This window comes from Nothobranchius furzeri, chromosome 5, assembly GCF_043380555.1.
Source record: "Nothobranchius furzeri strain GRZ-AD chromosome 5, NfurGRZ-RIMD1, whole genome shotgun sequence".
Classification (NCBI taxonomy): domain Eukaryota; kingdom Metazoa; phylum Chordata; class Actinopteri; order Cyprinodontiformes; family Nothobranchiidae; genus Nothobranchius; species Nothobranchius furzeri.
The window spans coordinates 81,876,210-81,888,003 of NC_091745.1; the positions used below are offsets into that span (position 1 = coordinate 81,876,210).

The following is an 11,794-nucleotide window of genomic DNA, read 5'->3' on the forward strand; positions in this document are numbered from 1 at the left end:
ACACACACACACACACACACACACACATCTTCTAACTGATGATTATGGCGAACACCTGATGAGAACACAACATTCCACATCTCAGACAATCAGAATATTGTGAAAAGGATCAATATTCTAGACTCGTGTCACTCTAATCAGCTGATGAACCCTGAACACCTGCAGAGGGTTCCTGAGCCTCTGGTTTAGTCTGAGCTGGATTACTGACATGGACTAGTGACTCACCTGTGTGAGCCAAGCAGGTGTTCCCTCAGCCCAACACGTTCCCGTGACTCCAGAAGAGGGGGCTGAAGGGTGCGTTTCTCAGAGGAACTCCTTCTGCTCTGAACAGTGAAAGTGGAATTTAGCAGGAAAATGAGTGTTTACCTTTCAAAATAAAAGCACTCCCAAGGGTGATTTGGTTTTGCTCCAGTCTGTCTTCAACAACAGAAACAAACTAATCAAGCCGTCCTGAGCAGCTGCTGGCTCTGCTCCGCCACCACCTCAAAGCGGATTCATCCAAATATTTCACAAGCCAGACCACCTCCTCCTGTACATCTACATTACTGATTCAGCTGGCCGTGGCCAGTCATTTCGGAGTTTTAGTGACAGGATCCGCAGGAGCGCGCGCTCTCAATTTATTTTGAAGGATTTTCCTGGATTTCACCGTGACTCTGGTGCTCTTGATAGCAGCACGAGCCACCGGTTTCCGAATTAGGAATGTGGCAGTCGCTGTACGCGGACACACGGACGGACAAGGACGGTCCGGAGCCGCGAGCTGGAGACGCGGTTCCCTAACAGGTGCGAGCCCCACTCACCTGGAAGCTGCGCGTGCGGACAGAGTCTTACGTTTGGACAACTTTTTAAAAGGCCAATTTACATTTCTAATAATCAAATTAAAAACAAACCCCCACGAGGAGAAGAGGTGAGAGGAAAGAGGGGCTTTTATCGGTTTGAGAGAACCACGTGAGAAGGATCGGAGGGAGACTCAACCCGCGTCTGGGTCGGTTTTACGCACTGGACGCACCAAACGGCTGTGCCGAACTCCTGCTGGTGTTCCATCGCTGTCCATCCCACAGGCGTGACTTCCATTCGTCTCAGCGGAAGAAGAGTTCCGTTCACATCAAAGCGCTGTGGGGACTTACCGGAGCACTTCAGCCGTTGGGAATGGACGCACGCGCCGAGAACGGACTGGAATGAGGACAGACTTCTAACCTACGCAAAGGTAAATTCTCCCTTTTTGTAATAATCACCTTCACACTGACTGCTTGATCCGCAAACCTGCGCGTCTTTGTGAGAAATACCCGGTTTGGTTTCGTGGCGCAAACCGCCAAAAGGCGCAGATGTCTAATTAAGAGCTGAAATTTGTTATTTGAAACATCTGGTCTGGACTGTGCTGAGCAGCCGTTTCAGACCTCACCCAGCCAGCCGGGTTGGCTACGGCGGTCCGCGGGGACGCAGTAAGTGGCGTTTCCCCGGGGACGCCGAACCCGCTTCAGAACCGCAAAAGGAACCGTTCTTTGTTCTCCAGCGGAGGTTAAATGTGGTCATCCAGAGGATGCGTAATTCTGGAAAGCTGCACCCAGGGATTTGTTCCAGAAGAGCCGCAGCTTTGAAACTGCTTCACACACTAACAAGTGAATCTTCCAACTGCGTTCCGTTTTTCATCTGACCGTGAGAGAGGGGGGGTTGGAGGGTTTAGTTTGTTTCAGGAGCATCGGGGTCCACTCCTATCATGGGTGAGAAACGGAGACCACAACAAAGCGACGTTTAAAGCTGGCCAGGTTGTTGTGGAGAAATCCGCGCACGGGTGCGTCATTCAGCGGTCATTTGGATGAGTCCGCCGCTCCCAGAGCTCTAAATCACACCGTTATTATTGTTGTTGTTGTTATTAATGAAACTAAACAGCCAGCGTCTCGGGGTGCCTTTTGCCTGTGGTTGTAACGGAAGTGGCGTGTTGGTGCTGATGGGGGACCTGAGGCTCAGGTGGACCTACACGGATGGGTCTGAGACGGTCGCTGTGGCGCACTTTCAGTCTGCTTCTCATCACTTCATCAGAACTGAAAGAGTTTTCATTCACAGCTTTGCTCCAGCACACTCGGCCCAGTCACGCTCACCGCGAAAACAATCAACACAAACATCACATGTCCCGACTTTCCTGTCAAAAACAAATTTCCTACAACCAAAGAAGGACACTGCCAGCTCCTCCTGTTGGGGGCGCTGTGGGACGCCCTGGAGTCCAGCCGGAGCTCCAAACAGGTGGAACTGCTTGACTGATGGAGGAACGGGTTCATCACACCGGAGATGTGAGACACATGGGAACACCTTCTGCTGAACGGTTCTGCTCCTCGTGGAGAAAATGCTGCGATCACGGAACTCGGATCATTTTGTTTGTTTGGTGAAACGAAAGTCAAACAGAAAACCAGGATGATGCGTTGTGTCCAGCCCCTCCCGTCCTTGTCCCTTTTAGATGTCCTCTGCCCTTCCTGTCCTGCTTTTCACAACCTTCTTCATGTGTGGATGTTCAACAGCGAGCCGTGGACCTCAAAGAACACGTCTCAATAAGCAAACATTTCTAAACAGAGGGCAGAGTAGGTCAGAGGTCATGAACCTCCCAGCTCCTCAGCCTTGGTGTCTGGCCCAGCCTCTGTCTGGGTGGTTCAGGTGGAACTGTCCAGTGGAAGAAAGGTTTAGGCTTTATTTCCTCTGAAAGGTCATCTGCTGTACACTCATTAAAGCCCCGTTAGTCATCCCGCCCTGGTGAAATGACCTCTCTGCATCTGGTCACATGCAGGCCTGTTTGGGGGTTTAACCCCCCAGTCCAACCCTTTAAGCTGAGTGTAGGGAGGGAGTTGGGTCCCATTGTTAAGGTGTTTGGTTTGACCCCACCGGGATTGTCTTTCAACAGGGCTCATCGCCATCCACCTCATCATTCACACTTTCATAGAACCGTAAATACAGTAAAAATCCTAACCTGCCACCTCCGCTCCTCCGTCTGGATCTGGGAATGCTGAGGAGCTTCTGCAGGGTCTGGATAGAGTGGGTTAAACGTTAACTGGCCTGTATTTGTACAGCACCTTCTAAGGGTTCTACAACCCCTCAAGGCGCTTCACAACACACTCATTCACCCATTCACACAGTGGTGATGGTGAGCTACGATGTAGCCACAGCTGCCCTGGGCACACTGACAAGGTGGTAAATGGGCTGCATTTGATGTAGCACCCTCTAGTGTCCTGGAACCCCCCAAGGCTCTTTAGACACACTCATTCACCCATTCACGCGCTGGTGAGGATGAGCTACGATGTAGAGGTGAGGCGCCGCCGTCCCTCTGACCACCACCAGCTGGCAAGGCGGGTTAAGTGTCTTGCTCAAGGACACAACAGCAGCAGTCTCTGGTTGGAGCTAGGATCAAACCTGCAACCTTCCGATTACTGGACAACCCGCTCCACCTCCTGATCTTCTGCTGTCCAAGGAGACGGAGCAGGCTCATACCGTGAAGAGCTTGACTCCCTTTCAGACCAAATCAAACGTTTATTTGTAGAACGCTTTCCATCTTCCTCCAGGACCAGGCTGCTATCCAGCATGTTTTAGTTGTTTCCTTGCTTCAGCACACCTGATTCCAATCAGCAGGTGATTAAAAACCACTGTATCAAGTGTGTCGGAGCAGAAGAACTACCCAAACATGCTGGAGACCAGCGACTGAGAACCCCGATCTGATCCCTCCAGCATGTCCTCTCTGGCCTGAACCACCTCAGTGGGCTCCTTAATGTGGAGGAGCAGCCGCTCCTCTCTGAGATCCTCCTGGGTGTCTGAGCTCCTCACCCCATCTCGAACGCTGAGCCCTGGGTGTGAGAGCCTCTCCTGCTGACTCAGCGGCCTCAGGTGGGTAAGAAAAGTCAGTGCTGGGCAGGGACTCGTTCCAGCTGAGCTCAACAACCAGCTTGTAGCCTAGTGAACCAGACCAGATTCTTGCTTTGCAGAGTTTGGTCTAGCAACGCTCCACTGGAACCTCAGCAGCTCCTACCAGGACTCTGGCTAGCCAATCACAGCTCTCTAGAGGGGTTTCAAACACATAAAGAGCTGTGATTGGTCCATAATGGTGGGCCAATCATAGTGCTCTATCTGCTTAGTGAACAAATCACAGAGCTTTATCCGCTTTGTGGGCCAATCAGGGCACTCTATATGCCTGGTGGGTGGGATGATGCAACAGAGTGAAACAAGAGGATGTCACATTCATTGTCCAGTGGACAACGGTAGAACCCGCCCCACAACCGAGAGCCGTCAATGGAGCGTGGCCAGACTAATAATCCATTTATTTAATCTGGCTTGCCAGGCTAGGTTTTTAGGATTTTAATCTCAGAAAGGAATAAACCTTTTTTTTGGCCTTGGTGCATTCGAACCCGTGTACGGGTGTGCAGAGCAGACAGGACTTGTCTGATCCTTTCATAGCGTGTGTTTCTGGGTCTGAGATGCCCCCCCCCCCCCCCCCCCCAAAGGTACTGCATGTTAGCAGTCAACTGCTTGATCTGCCGGTGAGAGAGCAGATATGAGGAGTGAGCTCAACAGTGGCGCCCTGACAGGCACTGCTGGCTCCGAGTCACAGGGAAGGGACATGCCAAGCAACACAACACTGGCCTTTTCAGAGGCATCCATGCGTGCTTTTTGAACCTAGATGTCCTCCTTTGTTTCTGCATCTACATCCTCTCGCAGCTTTGGTAAATACCCGCACTCTGGCCTCGCTCGCCCCTCGATCTTCCCATCCTCTGATCACTCCCCTCTTAAACAAGGCTGCAGTGTCCAGGGCTGTGCCGTCACTGAAGCTCATATGTGACTCTGTAACATCAGAAAGACAAAGAGAGGACATTGAGGAGGAACGGGGGTGTCACTGGAAGGGGGAGATGGATGGATGGGTGCAGACAGGGAGACAGTCTTCCAGACGATAAAAGATGGATTCAAGGTGGGACAGAATGGAAGCGCAGACATGCTGTGGTGTCGACAGGAGCTGCTTTTGTTTTCCCATCATCTTCTGGAGAAATGCACGCCAGTCGTCATCCCAGAAGAGCTACTGATACACCATGAAAGACGGGGACTTTATAGATGAAATGTGTCATCATTCACTGTCCTGAACATCTCCAGTGGCCTCTAGCAGAGAGCCCTGGACAGGCTCAGAGGTCAAACTGTTGTTGTACTAATCAGGGACCGAACTAGCAGCTGAGGAAGGTGCCTAATGAGGCGACCAGTGTGGGAAGGAAGGGATCTGGCTGTTACTCACTCTGAACCCCCACTTTAACAACAGAACAACCCGGATCCATGGGGTCCTTTCAGCACATCTCCATGTGTCTAAGAGAAAAGTTCATCCATCAAGTACCAGGCTTTAGGTCCATCAGACTTCAGACCAGACTGCTGTAAGGCCACATCACTCCGTTGTTTCCAGACCTGATCAGTTCTAGTTTGACTCTAATTCTAATTCTTCACTAAACCAGTTCAGTTTATTTATGAAGCACCAAGTCAGGACCAGAGTCGTCTCAAGGACCTGCACACAGTACACACTCCACTACAGGTCAGGTCATTAAGCCAGTCTGGACAAGCTTCCTATATAAGGAACCCAGCAGGTCGCATCGAGTCACTGACTAGTGTCAGAGTCTTTACAGCAATCCTCATACTAAGCAAGCATGCAGCGACAGTGGAGAGGAAAACTCCTTTTTAACAGGAAGAAACCTCCAGAGAATCCTGGCTCAGTATAAGCAGCCATCCACCATGACACACTCACACACACACACACACACACACACGTACACACACACACACACACACATACACACACACGTACACACACACACACACACGTACACACACACACACACACACGTACACACACGTACACACACACACACACGTACACACACACACACACACACACACACACGTACACACACACACACACACACACATACACACACACACACACACGTACACACACGTACACACACACACACACACACGTACACACACACACACACACACACACACGTACACACACGTACACACACACACACACACACACGTACACACACACACACACACGTACACACACACACACACATACACATACACACACGTACACTCACACACACACACACACACGTACACACACACACACACACACACACACACATACACACACGTACACACACACACACACACACACACACACACACACACACACACACGTACACACACACACACACACACGTACACACACACACACACACACACACACACACACACACACACGTACACACACACACACACACACGTACACACACACACACACACACACACACACACGTACACACACACACACACACACACACACACACACACACACGTACACACACACACACACACACACACACGTACACACACACACACACACACACACACACACACACACACACACACACACGTACACACACACACACACACACGTACACACACACACGTACACACACACACACACACACACACACACACACACACGTACACACACGCACACGTACACACACACACGTACACACACGCACACACACACACACGCACGCACACACACACACACACACACACACACACACCCCTAACCCTATTGGTGAAAAGCGGTTTCTGTTGCGTTGTTGACAAGTGAACCACACTAGAGAAGGATTTATTATGAAATGATATTTAGACACCGACTGAATATTTCTACACAGAAATAGAATAAATAGAATCCACTAAAGCACCCTAGGACTTGTTTTCTGTGGTCGTGCTGCAAAGAGAAAACTGTAAAGCTCCCCAAAGCTGAGGTCCTGATGCAGGTGTGTGAGCTCCGGCTTTTGGGTGTTGAAAAGATCAAGGCAGGTGTCTTCCTCTCCCTCAGAGCTTCCGGACCGCTCTAGTCCACACGAGCCAAACAGAACTGCTCGTTGGGTTTGTTTAGTCCTGATTCTGCAGCTGGAGCCGAGAGAAGTGTTTCAGGTGAATTCAGTGTGCCGTTGTTTCTTTAAGGCAGCGGCTAACTCATCTGGTCTGTTTGACTGTAAATCAGGTGTTTCTGTTCCAGCCATGATTGTTGTCTTCATGTTTAAAGTCCGTGGGTAACGTCAGACTGTCTTGCAGTGTGATTGGCTGGTTTGTTGTCAGGGGGAAACTTTATAAGAAGATCAACATGAATCACAAATTGCAGAAACTCCAATTTTCTCTGTATTTCTGTGTTCATTCATGAATGAAAGCAGTGACAGCGGACTTGTGAGGAGCAGCCATTAGGAGGAGGCGTCTGACCACTTAATCGTTCCTGTTGCTGCAGAATGAACGCACTGTGAGCTCTTTTCTCTGCAGACAGCCTCTGAGTAAAAACAGATGCTGTCTGGTTGACAGAAGCATTTAGAAACACAAGCATAGTGTAGTTGTTTTGCTTTTAGCTTATTAGCATTCCTGCTAATGGAGCCGACAGCTGGACCCATTCATTTGCACAAACCTGCAAAAATCTCACACTTCTGTTTCTTTATTCACCGAACCAAGGTGGAGGTCAGACTACGTTTTACAGTCACCTGCTGAGGAAGGCTACATGTGGGCGTCGGTCTGTCTGTCTGGTAATGATCCCTTAAACTCCTGGACAGGTGTAGTCCCTACACCCCCAGCAGGTCTCTGAGGTCCAGTGAACAAAGCCTACTGGTTGTGCAGCACCAGGCTAAAGGTCAAAGGTGACAGATCATCTGCTGCTGTGGCCCCCAGACTCTGGACCTCTCTCCCCCTGAGCCTGAGATCAGTGGACTCAGTGGTCTCCTTTAAACTCACCTGTTCAGGCTTGGTGGGACCTTTGGTTCCTTGACTTTATTTCTCGTTAGCTTTTCTTCATGCTGCTTCTGTCGGTTCGGTCTTTGGGGGCAGCAGAAGGTCAGGAGGTGGAGCGGGTTGTCCAGCATTTGGAGGGTTGTAAAATGGCAAATGTGTGGTCTGTGTGTGGTACAGCACCTTCTAGAGTCCTGGAACAACCCAAGGTGCCTTACAACACCATCAGTCATTCACCCATTCACACCCTGGTGGTGATGAGCTACGACATAGCCACAGCTGCCCTGGACACTGACAGAGGCGAGGCTGTCGAGCACTGATGCCACCAACCAACAGACTGAGCGGGGCTCAAACCTGCAACCGTCTGATTACGGGGCCCTTAACTCCTGTGCCACCTTAACTCCCAGCAGAGAATGCTGCTGTTGTGTCCTTGAGCAAGACACGTATCACTCTTTTCCTGCTGGTGGTGTTGGTGGGAGGGGCCTGGGGAACCTGTGGTCGGCAGCCTCACCTCCGTCAGTGCGCCTCAGGGCAGCTGTGGCTACATCGTAGCTCATCACCATCAGGGTGTGAATGACTGTCTTGTAAAGCGTCTTTGGGGGTTCAAGGACACTACATCAAACACAGACCCATTGCCATTTTTCAGGCTCCCTTGTTTACCTTTTCATTTTATTTCATAAGTTTAATTTTTCCTTTTTTCTCAGTTATTTTTATCCTAATCTTTTATTTTTATTTCCGTTCTTGTGAAGAACAACAGAATTCTGTTTCCTCTTCTCGATGTTAACGTCTGAGCTCAGCCCGACTCTCGACGGCCCCCATGTGTCGGCTGGCACTGGCCCACAGATCGTGGAAACTGTAGACGACGGTATTTTCCAGATTCGTCTCAAACAGCAATATTTTGTTGGATGGGTGTATTTTGAGTGACAGCAGTGGTGGGAGGCCTGGACCGATGTTCAGTAGCAGAACCTTAGAGGTGCCGCCGTGCTACATGAGAACAAACCAACATAATGAAATGACAGCAGAATTAAGTCTAACAGGGAACAGGACATGGATTTATCGGAGCGACTAGATGACACGGCGGACCGTGGTGGACCGGGACTACCAATGGCAATGCAGATATCTAAGAACCAACCAGAGCTGACGCGGTTTCACGGAGAGGAAAACCTTTTTGTGACACAAATGTCGGAAAGCCCGTGGCTTTCATGTCTTTGCATTAGTCTACCTGAATGAACACATGATCCTGTCTATGACTAATGGTCTTCTAGGGTCAGAGGGCTTCTAGGGGACTGTCAACATCCTTCATATTGGAAAAATGCTGTTTATGGACACTGGATAAAAACACAGCCAACAACCTGATCCACTCTATGATGTGTTGAGCTGGATCAGGCTAATGGAGGTGTGAGAGTAGCCTTTTATTGTGGCCGGTCCAACCCTACTGCACACTGGAAGCATCGGCAGTGCGGAAGGGCAGCGGAACATCACAGCTTCAAACAGAATCCGTCTACGGGGGTTCACGCCAGCCACGACGAGCAAGTTTCAGACACGTCTGGCACTGCTAAAGGGTCGGGGTCAGGTTCTGTTGTTGCTGCAAGCTGCTTCTGCGACACAGTAGTTCCTGCAGTTAACATAGGGCTAGACAGGAAATCACACAGGGTTTCAGTGTGATTTTCAAAATAAAAGTCTATTGTAGTGATGCCACTTCATATCTCTATAGATTACACCATCACATGTGACCTAATGGCTTTTTAACCCCCTGCATCGTTCCTGAAGTGCAGCGGTGGTTTTCATGGCCTTAACCCGGCCAGTGGAGATGAGCATCTTATGACATCAAATGGCGATATCAAACGCTATTTTCTTCTTTTTGTTTTAATGGCGGACGGCAGAAACTCGAAGGATTTTGTGATCTCACGAGTCGAGCGAGGAGCGCAGCAGAGAAGCTGCTTCGTGGCTGAAACTCTCCCAGAGTACGCGATTATCACGAGGAAAGCGTTGTGCGACTCCGATGCTTCTGGTGTGCAGGAGTTAGACACACCTGAGCAACAGTCATGCCGTCTGACCAGCACCGAGACTTGCCACGCCTGTGAGGTGGGCTGGAGAAGGAACTAACAGGTTTGGACAGACTTGTGAACAGTAATGCAGAGTAATGAGTCTTGTTTGAGTTCAGCTGATGAAACATGGAGACGTACCAAAGTGTTGTTTCTGTTTGAGTTCAGCGTAGGTAAGAGCACCAGTGATTTAAGGTGTTCAGACTGGTGCCTGATCAGAATCCTGAAGCTTTCTGGTTTCATTCTCAGCCAGCTAACAAATGCCAGAGACCAGCTTTAACCCTCCAGCTGCTGGATGGCACGCCAGCGTGATTTCATCACTTCTATAAGGCTCTGACATTTATTTATCAGGCCATTCTGAGGCTTCTTCCTCGTGTCCGTGTGCTTTATGGATTCAGTCTGTGGGCATGTTTACCGCGTAAAACAGCAAGGAAACAAACAGCAAACCTGGTTTGGGATTTGGTTGTTGTGGTTCTCCGTGTGTAAATGAGCATTTGAGATGATGATTCAGGCCCCTTCAGGTGACTTTCAGCACCTCTTCTCAGAAACACGAGCTGCTCTTGAATCCAGAGGAAGGAGTTTTTGTTTGTCTGCTGATTTCAGACAAAAGCACACATCTGCATGCTGCTGGAACCCTGTAGCAGGATTTAAGGTGACACTCGTCTCCGATGTGCTATTTCTGTCTGGGTGTTAGCACATGCAGCAGAGGAAACACCTTCACACTCCAGTCTGCGCCGACTAAGCAGCAGCAGTGACGCCACCCTGGCTGCAGCGCTACAGCAGTGAGGATGAATTAAAAAGCTGTTTTTACAGACTGGTCAGCCGCGGCGCGGTCCAACCGCGGGTCCCTGTGGTTATCTCTCTGTAGAGTTTTTATCATCGAGCTCTGTAGGACAGCGCTCACTAACATGATCATGATGGTTATAGAATTACCGGGCTAGGTCTCCTCACCCTAACTCTTTTTCAAGGGACACTCTAAGCAGGAAGTTTAAAGGAGACTTTGTTTTCCGGTCCATCCCAAACACGTGTAGGAAATGAAAGATGCTCTCACACGAAGCCCTCCAGTTTCAGGGCTCTGTCTCAGCTGCAGCTGGCCATGTCCACCCACCGCCTGATTGGCTGCGATGAGGCACGCAGTTCTCCGGAGGGGCTTGGAGTAGAGCCGCTGCTCCTTCCAGACGAGTCATGATGCGTCACGATAAAGACCTTTTTGAACCGACTGGTTTTGGGTGAATAAACCCTGAAAACAGAAGGGAGGGTTTTTCTTAAAGCTTTAATAATCTAGCTGACACCCTGGCTCGGTAGGACAGTACGTGAGTATTTAGTCGCTGTTGGAGGTATAACATGTGACGCCGTAGGAAGCTCCAGACCGAAGCTAAGTTCTGTTCACCACCACGTCAGCTCTTCCACCCTGGCACACTTTAAGCTGCTGAAATGTCACAGGAGTGAGTCTCGTGCACGTGGGCCTGTGCACCATTTCTCCTCCGCCTGCATAAATGCTGCACGGGCTTGTGAATTCACAGATGGCGTCTCTGCTTCCTCCGCAGCCTTCTCGGCGGTGCCGTGACCCTCTCTCTGGCCTAAAGCAGGACTTCTCATCAGCACATGCTGCCATCGCTGCTCTCACACTTCTGGCTCCGTGTTGACGGCGTTGGTGTCCGCTACCTTGTGGAAAATCTATTTTTTTTTTCTAGACAAATCTCTTGAATTTTCGAGGCCACTTATGAAATGATGACCATGTGCGTCATTAGCGGCATCAGCTCTCACGTGTGCAAATGCATGCAGTTTCTTTTGTGGTGTGTTTGTTTTAGGTTGAGCCAGCAGAGTAAAAGGTGTCGGGGTAGTTTCATGGCTCTATCTGAAATGATCTTTCTTCATCCTCCGTGATGAGACCAGGGGAAATCTTTGATCTGAAGTGGCTAGATAATCATCCGTGGCTGAGCCCT

General features: G+C 49.9%; 1 protein-coding gene across 11 annotated transcripts in view; it reads left to right on the top strand.

The window, feature by feature from the left end:
- The first annotated feature begins 422 nt into the window (after window positions 1–422).
- Window positions 423–11,794, top strand: part of adgrb1a (adhesion G protein-coupled receptor B1a) — a 433,081-nt gene continuing 421,709 nt past the window's right edge. For 4 of the 11 annotated variants that reach the window (XM_070551269.1, XM_070551266.1, XM_070551268.1 and 1 more), the window contains exon 1: window positions 424–1,204. The gene's annotated coding sequence lies outside the window, so the exon portion shown is untranslated. Of the gene's footprint in view, window positions 1,205–11,794 lie in introns of all 11 variants that reach the window. The other 7 variants (XM_070551272.1, XM_070551270.1, XM_054734739.2 and 4 more) reach the window with 5 other exon arrangements.